Source organism: Lutra lutra, chromosome 10 (genome assembly GCF_902655055.1).
Source record: "Lutra lutra chromosome 10, mLutLut1.2, whole genome shotgun sequence".
NCBI lineage: Eukaryota > Metazoa > Chordata > Mammalia > Carnivora > Mustelidae > Lutra > Lutra lutra.
The window spans coordinates 6,108,819-6,123,010 of NC_062287.1; the positions used below are offsets into that span (position 1 = coordinate 6,108,819).

The 14,192-nt window shown below is 38.5% G+C and overlaps 1 protein-coding gene and 1 long non-coding RNA gene across 3 annotated transcripts in view; one reads left to right on the plus strand and one right to left on the minus strand.

The window, feature by feature from the left end:
* The window catches only part of DDX10 (DEAD-box helicase 10), a 271,491-nt gene that overhangs the window by 189,373 nt on the left and 67,926 nt on the right, over positions 1 to 14,192 (plus strand). The gene's annotated exons all lie outside the window — the stretch shown is intronic.
* Positions 3,191 to 10,324, minus strand: LOC125079191 (uncharacterized). Of its 2 annotated transcripts, XR_007121066.1 has the most exons (5): positions 10,269 to 10,324; positions 8,828 to 8,985; positions 7,775 to 7,910; positions 3,968 to 4,018; positions 3,191 to 3,303 (listed from the first exon to the last, which is right to left on the minus strand). It is a non-coding gene; the product is annotated as an uncharacterized LOC125079191 (long non-coding RNA). The 2 variants fall into 2 exon arrangements; XR_007121067.1 differs by lacking the exon at positions 3,968 to 4,018.

The window sequence follows — 14,192 nt, forward strand, 5'->3', positions numbered from 1 at the left end:
GCATCCAAACAAGTCACAGGTCCCCTTGGTTATTAAGAGGATTCTTAGGGGCACCTGGGTGGCTCAGTGGGTAAAAGCCTCTGCCTTCGGCTCAGGTCATGATCTCAAGGTCCTGGGATAGAGCCCCACATTGGGCTCCCTGCCCAGTGGGGAGCCTACTTCCTCCCCTCTCTCTGCCTGCCTCTCTGCCTACTTGTGATCTCTGTCTGTCAAATAAATAAAATCTTAAAAAAAAAAAAAAAAGAGGATTCTTGGTTCATAATGGTTAGTCCAGTTGACCTCCAAAAACTTCCATGGTTTTTTCAACAGATAGCCATAAGCATAAAGAACAGAGGGTTAACACTTGTCATATTCTCTTCATAAACTATCAAAACATTCCTTAACATTCAAAATTTTGATACATTTCTAAGATTGCTCTTTCCTGTAAAACTTGAGGCTATCTGGCTCCCATTGTGAAAAGGCTAAGTTGATGAAGTCCTGGTTGCCCTGTGACTGTTTTTATGTACTGCATTTTCAAAAGAATGTCCTCAGATTAAGTATGATGCAAACTTGAATATAAATTATATGGTTTTATTTTCATGGTTCCTTGAAACTCATCAGTACCGTTTGTCTTTTGTTTTTTATGATTTAGATGTTCTGGGAGGGAAAGTCTAGTAAGTTATAGTACTTTAAATTTATGTAATGCTTTGGGATACAGACAGCACAGGTGGACTCTCATTTTAGTGACCTGTTGAGATTTTAGAAGGATTATGCTATATCCCAATCTCAGGCATAGTTGGAAGCCTATTATTATGTCATAGTTGCTAATGAAGAACTTAACTGACTCTGTAAAACATTTGTATAAAGGAAACTTGTGTTGGGTATTTTTTGTGTTCATGACCAACAACAAAGAGGGGTTGGTTATGCATGGCTAATTTGGAGGTGTGGAGAGGTGCCTTCTGAAGGTAAACTTACATTGTGCACATTTGATATATAAAAGGTGTACATTTGATTATCTAAACCGGTGGACCTATGTAGCAGTAAACATTGTCATGGGAATCCTGTAGAGGATACGTGTGTAGGTCTCTGCCTCAGAGGGTTTTGTCTTGATACGTGAAAAGGAGAAAAATGCAGTTTGCGTTTGATGTGCTGTTTGCTGTAGCTTTCCAAATTTGGCAGAGTTCATTTGATCGTTTGAAGTAAAACAATCTAGCCCAAGGAAAATAAATTTCATATCCAGAAAGCTTATTAAGGCACAGCCGGGTGATGCTGGCTAATGTTTCTTTTTCCTTTTCTTGCTTCTATTTGTATCTTGGTGATTTCTTTTCCACTTGTCTCCCTTTCTTCCTTTCCTTCTTTATTTCAGCAGAAGGAAGATATTTAAAGGAAAGCTTTTTAAAAATCTACTTACTATTTGAAAATAACATCCAAGACAAAGTACCAGATTTCACTGTGAATAACCTCCATGTTATTCACAATTAAGCATATTAGATTCATATGCAGGACAAGAAATTTTTTTGTTTGAGATAGCATTTGCAAGGATGGAAAGGCTTAAAAGCAAAAAAAAAAACAAAAACAAAACAAAAGAGGGGGACAAACAGAAATTTTTGTTTGTATTCTGTTTCTCCCTGGAAGAAAAACCAACTAAATTGAGATGCCCCAAAACATGGTCTGACAAAGAACCGGTTGTCTCAGTCAACTTTAGACTGCCTGTCAACAGTTTCCTATAAATTACTTCGTGGATATAGATGTATATCACACCACTGCTACAGGAGGTTTTTTTATCTTATTTTTACCCCTTTCCTTGGCCAGCTTCTGTTTTTTCACTGAATATGATTGCCATACTGTTCTCTTTTCTTGCTTTCTTCCTCCAATGCAACGTTTCAGTTTTTCTCTGGGAATGAAATTATGATTACCTGAAAGTCATTCTCCTTTTTTCCCACAGTCGTCCATCCAGTGTTAGGATGCGGCTTTCATTAATGTTTCATTTTGTTTCTTTTTGGTAAGGTATTTATATTTGACATGTTGTTATCATGGGTTTCTATATCTTGAGAATTTCTTGGGTTTGTTCCAGCATGAACTGGTTTGGGTAAACACACACCTTTCTTTGTCAGTTAGTTGCCAAAGCCATGTTTTGGTGTAAAGAACTTGGGCATTGCCAGCAAACGGACTTATTTTTATCATCCCAGTTCAGAAACTTAATAGGCCTGTGAACTTGGGTAAATTACTTCTCTAAATCCCAGTTGATTGACCTACAAAGTGAGGCCGGCCTCTAAATAGAGCCGAAATACTCTACTTTTATTACAGCTCCCATAGAGGTCCATTGTCGGCACTTGCTGGAATAAAGGGTAGAAAAATTTTTTTGTTAGAAGTCGTCTGAACCTTGAGTTCAGTTAATTTGCTGTATTCTTGCAAAAATAAACAGGTAGCTTCCTGTTTATATGAATAACTCTTAGCTTATACCCAAGCTTAGATTCCTCTTCAAATTCCTGAGAAGGAGCCATATTCATAAAAAATACAATCTTCCTAAAATAGTAACTTCTGTATTGCTCTTACTGATGAAAGATCATGGAGTAAGGATTGCACTAGGCTTCAGAAGCAGTTAGTAATTCATGGTTGTGTAACATTTGGCTGGGCTCTTGATGCAGGGACATGCTGAAGTACAAGGAAGACCAGCAAAACTCCGTTACTCTTCGCCTGTTTTGTTATTGCGTTACGATAATAAAACGGTCACCCTGCCCCTAACCTGACTGCTCTGGCCAGCTCTGGGTAAGTGGTAGGAAAAAATCAAGAGTCATCACTATCTCTACACATTATACTTATTAATTAAAAAAAAAAAGATTTTGCCTTCTAATGGGGTTATTCTGACATGCTTCATCAAATTAGCCTTGTCAAAATGTCTTTTATTTCAAGGTCACCATCATATCAAAAATTTTTTTTTTCTACTTACACATATCAAGACCAGGTTTTTATGGATGTAATTGCATCCTTTTCCAGTGTTAAGGCATGTTGTTCAAAAAATATGTTGAAGGGAATAGTTGAAATAATTGGAGGAATTTTACTAATTTGTGGACCTCCGAAGACTGGCTTTGCAAAAAAAATCCTCCGTTTGTTTTTTTCATAAAATACTCTCTTGGCATTTGTGTTCGTCAACTCAGCTGCTATAACAAAATACCACGGACTGGGTAGCTTAAACAACAGAAATTTATTTTCTCGTGGTTCTGGAAGCTACAAGTATAAATAAGACCAGGGCGCGCTCAGCATTGGTTTCTGGTGAGGCCTCTCTTCCAGGCTTGATCACTGTGTCATCCCATGACCTTCCATCTGTTAGGGGAGAGAGATCCACTTCATATAAGGACACTATCCCTATTAGATTAGAGTGCTACCCCCATAACCCCTATTTAAACTTAATTACCTCATTAAAGGCCCTAGCTCCAAATGCAGTCACACTAGGCATTGGGGCTTATGAAATGAAGGTCGTGGGCGTCACAATTTATTTTTATCCATAACAGTGTTGCATTAAGCGTTGGGTATATGAACATTAATTAGACCTCATCTTAAATTTCTAGAGGCTCATTCTCTAGTGTAGAAGCCCAAGGTTTAAACAGATTACTAGATCGTAATCCAGTGAGTGTAATAGCAGATACCTTCAACTGACAGTATCATTTTAGCTGGATAATGAAGACATTGTAGCTTTTGTTATGAGCAAGGAAAATAAAGGCATTCTGGGAAAAGGAAGTAACATCACACTCCAGAGCTGAGCTGTATTTAATAGTGAACACTGTAGAGTTTTAAACAAGAAAGTGACATAATCTGTTTTGTATTTTAGAAAGATAGCCCTGGTCATCTGGCCCAGACTCCAGATAGATGTATAACTTCTGATGTTTTAAGCACTTAATCCAAGCTATTCTCAGGTGGTACATTTAACTATATTTCTGGGAAGTGCTTTATTCTACCATGCTATTTTGGAGTCTTTTCTGATATTGACCTTGAATATTCCTTATGCAGCTTAAAGCATTTTTACATTGTTTTCTTTGACCTGAAAAAAAAAAAACAACTTTATTTTTATCAGTACCACTATATAGATAGACTCTAATGCACCTTTTTGCTTTCTCTGCACTAAGCCATATGTTTCGGTATTTAAAACTTCCCCTTAATCATTTTTGAAGTGCTCTTTAAACTCTCACTTTCTCTGCATTGTGAGCATAAAATTTTACAGCATCAAAAAAAGGTTCAGTATTTTTATCCTGTAGAAAGCTCTGTGAATAGTCAAACTGGTAGCTAACTGGGATTTCTCCTCTCCTAGAAGATGAGAGAGGCTGTTAGATTTCAGAAATGCTTTCCATGCAAAGATTGGCTTTGTGGAATTTTTTTTCAATATCAATTTGGTAATGTGGAAAGCTCAGATGTGAATTAAAGATGAGTTCGCACAATATGGTTATAATGGCAAGCCTGATATTTGAGGTAAAAACAATCGGGGAAAATGTACCTTATACAACAAGGTTAAAGGAATTAAGAGTGTCTTGCCTAGAGGAGAAAAGACTTTGAGAAAATTTTAAAACCATCAGAAAAATATATATGTAATTATATTTTTCAGATGATCATAGTAGATTCCGTTTTCATTTAGGACAGGACAAAAATGTGTTGTCAGAAGGCATTCAGCTTACTACAAGAACTGTGGGGTCTCTGGGAATTTCAAGGAAAGAGGATCAGGCATCTTTTCTGGGGAGAGGTTGAATAGACGCCTTCTTAAGTGCCCTTTAGATTCTCTGCTGATGTAAGATTTTAATCTACTGTGGCTATTACAGAGTCAGAGTTTATATTCTGGGTAAGATCTGTGCTTGATGGAAAGGAGGAAAGGTGGTGCTGGTCAGAGACCAGAACTATTAATAATTAGCTCTTTTTGTTTCTGCTTGTTAGGCAGGGTCATTTATCAGTGACCAATTAGTTTAAATATTGTCTTTCTTTTACCATGAATTACAAACAGGTTAGAATCACCAACAAACCATTGTTTTTAACACCTGCCTGTTAGAAAAAAGGAGGCTGTGCCTTACTTTCAGGTGTAGAGAACATGCATTAATTTTACTCTTAAGGGATTGACAAAAACCATCCCATGCTTTCTTCTTTAAGTATATTCAGTGTCTCCTTTCCATTCTTCTTTTCCATGCCATCCACTCCGGCTTAAGATTTCTGTTGCATCAAACCACACTGCTCCGAAAGTTTTCTAAATGACTCCAAAGTCGTAGAATTATTTTCTAGGGGCCTGTAATTTTCATACAGTGTAATGGAAATGAAGCCTTTTGAAATGGTGCAACTCAGGGTAGCCTTGTGATACCCCCTTCACCAGTCTTGCATAGTTCTGTACAATTAATCCTACCAAAATGTTTTTTTTTCACTGTGTTAGTCTGTTGTTTAAGAATCTTCATATTTCTCCTTTGCTTATTAGCTAAAATCAGAGCTTCTATTTGGAAATCTAGCTGCCTGCCTCATAGATTATTTTCACTTTATTTTGTGCCCCCCCCCACTTCCTAATATGAGGACTACTCATCTTTCTCGACATTTCAGATTCTGAACTTCATTCCCAAAGACATTCCTGGTCTATAAGGAACATGGCTCACAAATACCCCCTCCCATTTTAAATATGGTGAGGGAAGGTATAGAGAAAGGATACTAGACTGTGTGGGTCAGGGGCTCGCCACATCATCCCATTTAATCCTCTTTCCAAATGTATGACATCCTAGTTGCCATACCATTTTGTCAGAAGAAATAGCTTCAGAGAGATCAAATCATTTAGCTGAAGTTATACACCTCTTAGAGTTGGTATTTGCATGTGGGTTTACCTAATTCTAGAACTTTTTGTATTTGGTTATCATTCTGCCCTTTCTATATTTGTTTATGTCTAGCAACAGGTCAGGTTATATTGTCTTTGGTTTTACTTAGGTTATGACAAAATGTGATCTAGAGCAGCCCCCAAACAGAAAGCTTCCTGCTTTCTCACATAGGCTCCTGGGGACATTTCTCTCCTGTGTCTACCTCACTGCAGGGTTATAGTTGGAATAATGTTATTAACCCTTACAGTTCACCAAGATAAAGTAGTCATTGTGATAATAAGTGATGTATGTCAGAGAACTAAATCTCTGTCCTGCTCCCAAATGTTGTTTTATCCTGTGGTAGACTATTGTTGAAGAGCAAACCATAAGGACTCACCAACAAGTGGACAAATTGTCAGATCTAAAACTAAACTGTTTTTATTCACTCTGTTTCCTGGTAGAGGACTGAACACCATGAGGGTTGTTAACTATGAAGTAATCATGGTTTGTAGGGGAGAAAGAGAACTGAAAGCATCCTATCCTCTCTCAGCTAGATGAAATAATCAGGCCAAATTACTCAAGAATTCTCTGAAGTCAGTTTCTTGTTTTTCTTTATTATCTTCCATGAAGTAGAGTATACTCAAACTCTGCCCCCTCTTGTTCTATAAAATCTGGGAGTAGGTAGAAATGGTTCCATTTTTGTGTGTGCTAATTTTATTTTTTTTTAAGACTTTATTTATATATTTGACAGACAGAGATCACAAGCAGGCAGAGAGGCAGGCAGAGAGAGACGGGGGCGGGGGGAGCAGGCTCCCCGCTGAGCAGAGAGCCTGATGCAGGGCTCGATCCCAGGGCCCTGGGATCATGACACGAGCCAAAGGCAGAGGCTTTAACCCACCGAGCCACCCAGGCACCCCAAGTGTGTGCCAATTTTAAAAGAGGATTCTCAACCATTCTGATGTCATGCGTTCCATTCATGTTGTAATTCCGCATCTCACCCAGGATTAGGGCAAGCACCTAGTGGTCCGCAGGAATCAGGGCGAAGCAAGGAGCTTGTGTGTAGTTCCACCTTGTGAAGACATACATTCTAAAACCTCATTACCGTTTCATGTTGACATCCGTAATGTAAGCAGTGAACCCTCCGTTGTGTAGGTAAAAGGCAGTTTGAAACATGCTCTCAAGACATTATGTAGTTAGAGTGTAGACTTTGTTGCTTTTCATTGATGGGTGGGAGGTCAGATTTTTAAGTTTCCTGTGTCTCTGTTAACTTTGGTTTCCATTTCTCTTAGTATTTTAGGGAATTGAAGACAATGATATTTAGTTAATGTGGCACAGAGGTATTCTAATAAAGGATTTGGAACAGTAGACTGGAATTAGGACGCTGTGCTTGTTGCTTGTTCTGAGCCAGTGACATGACCTTGAACAAATCATTTAAAATCTCTGGGTCTTCAGCATTTCCTCATTTATTTTTAAAATGTTGCTCTCCTATGTAAACTATGATTCAGTCATGGCTTTGCATTCATTTTTCTTTTTTGCTCCTACCTATTAAAATAATGATCCTTAAACATTCATTTTAAAAGAGCATGGGCGGATATTTATCTTCCTTCCTACCTTCCGTTCGTCCTTCTTTCCTTCCTTCTTTTTCTTCTTTTCTGACGTGCTTTCTGTTTAAGAACACATTGTACTAGTTTCCATTAAAACTTGAGTTTTAGTATGTTAACTATACTGTAATTAAAATTAAAAACTTAATAAAAGAAAAAAAAAGCTTGAATTGTAGCTCGCTCAGTAGGTTGCTAATTATGTTTGGTTGGTATACAAAACTGAAGATACCTTTTTACCCATATGGCTCATAAGAGCAGTAATCATACTGAAAGCCTTTATTTTCATAGTAACATTAATAATTATGATTCACAAGGCAATTAATACATTTTTTTTGGTCTTCAGACCAGTGTATAATGGAGTGTACTTTCATATACAGTACATACCTTTTTCTTCTTCACTTTCAGGGAATACATAGACTGGGGTGGGGATGATACAGTGCAAATGCTTTTGTGGTTTTGCATCTCTGTAGGAATATATGCACATCATACCACATTGAGGCTTTATTATAAGAGGTGCAGTCTGGAAGAGTGAACACCAGTGTGTATTAGTGGGCTGTGACTGTCACCTGGTGGGAGGATTCCCACCCCCCAATTCTGTGACCTCCTCTGTGCTAGAAGGAGGTTAAACCAAATTATTTTTGGTAATAATTATAATTGCTAATACTTCTTGTGTACCTGCACATATGTGCCACCTGCTGAGATAGATTCTGCTATCACCTTGCCCCATTTAAAGATAAACTAGGAGACACCTGGGTGGCTCAGTCAGTTAAGCGTCCACCTCTTGATTTCAGCTCAGGTCATGATCTCAGTGTCATGAGATCAAGCCCCACATTGGGCTTCTCATTCATTGTGGAGTCTGCTTGTCCCTCTCCCTCAAGTATGTGCTCCTCCACCTGCTCTCGTGTCCTCTTTCTCTAAAATAAGTAAATGAGGGGCACCTAGGTGGCTCAGTGGGTTAAGACTCTGCCTTCAGCTTAGGTCATGATCCCAGGGTTCTGGGATCGAGCCCCGCATCGGGCTCTCTGCTCAGCGGGGAGCCTGCTTCCCCCCCACCCCCCCGCCGCCTACCTCTCTGCCTACTTGTGATCTCTCACTCTGTCAAATAAATAAATAAAATCTTTTTTGTAAAAATGAAATAAGTAAATAAACTCTTAAAAAAAAAAAAGTAAAATGTAATCAAGATGACCTATCCATTCCCTGCCTCTGAAACTCATGATTTGACCACTTTAGTACACCACCTCCCATTTTATGCAGTTTATGATTCTGTGACTTTCTAATACAGTAGTATCTATGTTAATGTTCAGAATCTCAAGATACTGCCCATATCAGCTGCTTCAGTATTCCTATGTAAATCTTTTATACCGCATGCTGTATCACTGTGTATACTTCTGACACTTACCACTGTTTCTAAATAACTTTAAAATACTCTGTACTTACATTCACAACACTCTAGAAAGAAGGTCGGGCAAGTGAGGATAATACAAAGAGAAGGGAGATTCGGCAGGTGGTGTTGAGGTGGTAAGCTGGCAGAACCAAACCTAGAACCCACTTCTTGGCTGTTCCTGCTTCAGAAGACTGTGCATCGACAATGATAGCTGTGAAAGGTTTGGGGGGACAAAAAAGAATAAAGTCAGTTAAAGGCTCTATCAGATTACTACTGAGAAAATATTAGTAATTGTAGAGATTATATTATATAATATTCCCTCCTGTGCCTGTGCTTTTCCATCTGTTACTATGAATGGATTGTCCCAGCTTTTATCCAAGGCACGCCTCTTTACTTGGATGCTGGGTCCCATCCCTTCCCTTCTACTCGGGAGCTTTACTCTTGAATTTCCCTATGTCTCTTTTGTAACACCAACTTCTACCTCTTTGCCAGATCTTCTTCTTCTTCTTCTTTTTTTTTAAGAGAGCATGAGTGGGGCGGGAGAGGGGCAGAGGGAGAAAGAATCCTAAGTAGGCTCTATGCCCAGTGTGAAGCCCAATGCAGGGCTCAGTCTCACCACCATAAGAGCGTAACTTGATCCAAAATCAAGAGTTAGATGGCTTAACTGACTGGGCTACCCAGGTTGCCCTACCAGATCATTCTTAGAAGCAGGTGGTCATATTATATCTCTCATCAGCAGCAGGGAAAAAACCCTTCCGAGATTCTGTATTCTCCCTTAGTTTTGTCACATTTATCAATTTCCCTTGATAGTAAAACTCCACAAAATTTTCTGTTTCTTTAACCACTTCCTCGTCCCTCATCTCTTCAGGCTGGTTGCTTGGGATGCTATACATCCACTTCACCCAAATGTTTCATTTCCTCTCCCCAGCAACTTCCCTGTTGTCAAGCGGCCAGTTTCCAGTCCTCATTTTACTGGACCTCCCATCACCTGAGCCAGTTGTTCATTCTTTCCTTCTTGAAACTTTTCTTTATTGAATTTTCAGAGTACCCAGGTCTGAAAATCTCCCTGGGAACCTCTCCATCTCTTTTGCTAACTTCTCTTCTACTTCTGCCCTTCTAGTTGTTAGAAAGCTTCTGGACTCAGTCTTTGGACCTCTGCTCTGGCTTTACTCATCCCCAGATGATGTCTTCCCTCCTCAGCGCACAGATAGCATCCTGTCATCCTGTGCTGATGATCGTAAATCTGTATGTTTAGCCTCCAGCTCTCTCCTGAGTTCCTGGGTCATACAATTAACTGCCTACTTAATTTTGCTTGGGCGGCTTTTCGGCATTTCAGATATATCATGGCTAAACCAAATTGTCTTTTTCAGGCTGAGTATCGTATTATACTGGACTCATGCTTCTGTGTTGATATAAGATGATAAAATGCGTACATGATAAGATGACATGAGGTGAATGATGTAGGCACTGAGGTAGCGCTAAGCTATGACTGACCTGACAACTCATTGGGAGGAGGATCATCCGCTTCTGGGACCACAGGTCACTTCTGGAATATAGAACCACAGATGAGGGAGGAATGGTTGTAGGTAACTGTTGGAAAATAATCTATTACATGGAAACATTAGAAATGGAATAACTGACTAGTTACTTACATGTGTTTTAGTTCTGGAAATACACTTTAGCAAAGTTTTATATTCACAGAGAAGTGGAAGGTTAATTTCTTTTTTTTGCCATTTTAAGCCTCTGCGTGGAAACACTACCATATTATACATAGGCCTTATAGGTATCATGTAGTATATTGCTTTAACCAATACAAAAGTCAAGGCTGTTAATCACCAAAGAACTAATTGATCTTTAGCATTAAGTACTTATTTCCAAAAGGAAAAAGGTCAAACCATTTCTTAAAATCTTAGAGGTATTTTTTCCTCATATTTGTTTATGTGTAGTGATTTAGTTGTTGGGCAAGGGTTGTTCTAATTTTTGTATTGTTTTAGTTTTGTCATTGATTTTTCTCACCTAAGAAGAGCTCTTGGTAGTATAGTAAGTTTGTTAGTCTCAAAGTAGATAACTAGTGAATTCTCTTGATACACAGAATAAACTCATACTGAAATAACCTGAAAGTCATAGTCTGCTAAAGACACTGCTTAGAAATAAATTAAAGATCCATCCCCATGTTACTAAATTACTTTTTTTTTAATTACTTTTTTTTTTAACTGTTTCAGTCAGTGGAAATGGATATTGCTTTGTTTGAGGTAGTGTTTTTTTTTTTTTAATTTTTATTTTATTTGACAGAGAGAGAAAGATCACAAGTAGGCAGAGAGGCAGGCAGAGAGAGGGGGAAGCAGGCTCCCTGCTGAGCAGAGAGCCCAATGCAGGGCTCAATCCCAGGACCCCGAGATCATGACCTGAGCTGAAGGCAGAGGCTTTAACCCACTGTGCCACCCAGGCGCCCCTAAGGTAGTGTTTTTAATGCTTATAAGCCTTATTTTTAAGATTAGATGACTCATGGATTTTAATAGCCCTGTCAGTCACTTCATAAACAAGTCTTTTCAGCAGAGGAATAATGATTAGAATGAAAATAAAGATACCAAACCATTTATATTATAAGCACTGAACTGTAAAAATCATCTATCTGTATGGAATGTCAAATTAGATTCAAATACAGGAAGACAATACTATCAAACTCTAATTTGATTTTATTGATAACATATCTGCAGACATCATGCATGGCTTCAAATTATCTTAAAATACTTCCATATTCAATATATATATAGGGCACCACTCTCTTAGCATTGTAGTTATGTTAGCCCAAGGACCATTAAACTCTTTATTATTATTATTATTATTATACAAAAACCCAGTGATGGTCTTAGTAGGTAAAAGATACTGCCTTCTGGTTTTAAAAGTTCATATACCATTTTGCTTCCTATAGTCAAAGGTAGTTGCTACCATTACCGTGCCTTGACTATTTCTGTGTATCTTCTGTATGAGTGCAGTCCTCACACAGAAATTCCTGGAAAACTACAGCTGTCATGTTGACTAGGGTTTATGCTGTGGAATTGGTTTACTTTCGTAATTGGATAAAGCTCACATAAACCAAAGCATTTTACCAGGGAAATCGGACATGTTGTACTGGTTGTAGACAAGAAATGGGACACAGATGTTAATATATCTGACAAGATTTATCAAAGTCCACCTCCCATTTAAAAATTATTTTGAAGTTGACTTGGTAGCTTCTCTTGGTGTTCCTCTCTGTGGTTGAAATCCAGTTTTCTGCAAGACCAAAGTACTGTGGTTGTAATAAGAACACAGAACTTGCAGTTAGAAGACCTGATTCCAGTCCAGAGCCTGCTCTTCACCAGTATCGTGGCCTTAGGACCTCTGACTCTTACTTGCCTTGCCTATAAAATAGAAATAAAGGCCCCCAAAGCAGAATAGTGTAAGAAGAGTCAACACAGGAAACATGCTGTTGTACTGATTGTACAGTCATCGGAATTCTTAGAAATACAATTTTTTCTTAATAATTGAGCCTCTCGCTGTGTTTCCAGGTTATCTTCCTCAGCTTTTATGATTACAGAATATGTAGATGTCAAAATGACGGGAGATCGAGCTAAATCTGTATGACCCCATAACACAAATTGCTTCTTTCACCAAAGAGTTCGCTGAACCTCAATTTTTACGTAATTGAAGAGTCTAGTTAGTTGTGTTGAATCATGGAAGTTTTAGGTTAATTATGACCTTGAAGTACTTCTAGCTTATAAAACTTAAAGCCAGAACACAACTGACCATAGAAAAGATGCTAAATTCTGTAACCACACTAGAATAGCTTGAATTATAGCCCGATACAAAGACACTTTGAAGAGTTTATTTATAGTAATAGGAATCAACTGTGTGTTCTTAGTGTTTGTTATTTTATTTTATTATTTACTGTTGCTATGAAACACGTAAACCAGATTTAAAGAACAAACTCATAATTTCAGCAGAACCAAAACTAAGAAAGAAAAACATGAGAAGGAGGGAATGTCTTAGGGTTTGGTTTGAATAGCCACATCATTGATATAAGTGGTTGTTCTGACGACACATTGAAACATTGTAAAATAAAGTCCAATCTGTAACATTACTGAGTCTTTAATAAATAGACATTTTCAAAATAAATAGGTTAAGGAGTAGCAATTATATTTCTTTGTAATAGAGATTTCAAAACAGTAGATTCTAATTATTGAATCTCCTCTGAAAGAGAAAAATATGTGAAACTTGGCATGGGATCAGATTACAGAACAGACCAGTAGATGTTAGCTATTTGTGAAGGAGTAAATGTAGGACTGCCTTAGACGAAGTCCCTCCTTGAGAATTTCACTGTTCTGAGTATTTGGTAAATTTGCTATGTCTTCTGCAAGGGCAAATACAATGTGATCGAACTATCTGTAGGTAATCATCATCTGTAATCTGTAAGAATGAAAAAAGAATAAAGAGTTACTATCATAGCTCCCCCTCCCCATTCTGTGCTTAGAAGAGAACACCCCTATGAACAAGCCATCAGCTCGGAAAGAATTGATCCCAAACTGCAGCCCAGAGAGACTTTGCCTTCTACCTCCTGGTAGCTTGTTGGGGGTGACAGCTGGAGCCTGTATAGGATCCACAGACAATATGTTGCAAGTGCCCTCCCCTGTTCCAGAGCTGTGTCTTCGTTCTTGGTATCTCTCATTGTCCCCGTGGCTCCAGTGGTGCCGGACATACCCTCACCAATTCCCACTTTTTTTTTTTTTTTAAATTAAAAATTTTTTTTACTGGCTTTACTGCTAGAAATGAATGTTTTAAATGCCATTTTTTTTTTTTTAATGCCACTACCCTGCCTAAGAACCTGTATAAACCTTGTTTATGAAACTATTCTTCACCATCCTGGGTCCTCCATAACCTGACCTCTGCCTACATTCCCACCACAGGTTGGTTTACTTATTTAATTACACTGAATTCCATTCCACAGAGGGTGGAGGGATCCCAGGAGAACACTTACAGTGAAATGATGGGTGGATATGTTTAGAAATGATGGCAGAACTATGGAAATACAGAAGGAAAGAGCGGAAGGTTGAGACTGGGGGGAAAAACTCAGATGTACGGGCCACATCTGCTGTAACGGAGGTTAAAGTTGAGTTCTGCACTGCTGTATGTCACTGCTCTGTCCCCTCCAGTGTGCATATGCTCTGGTATCAGCTTCTCTCACTATGCTATGTTTGCTAGCACTTGTGCACACATGTGTGTATGTGTGTTTGCTCATCATCTTTCTATATACTGTGCATTATTCAGAGCTCATCTCAAATCCATTTCCCACCTTCCCCGAGGTCTTCCATTTCAGTTCAAGCCTTTTCGGTACTTGCAGTTTGACTCCTATAGCAATGACACTCACTGCAGTATTGGGAG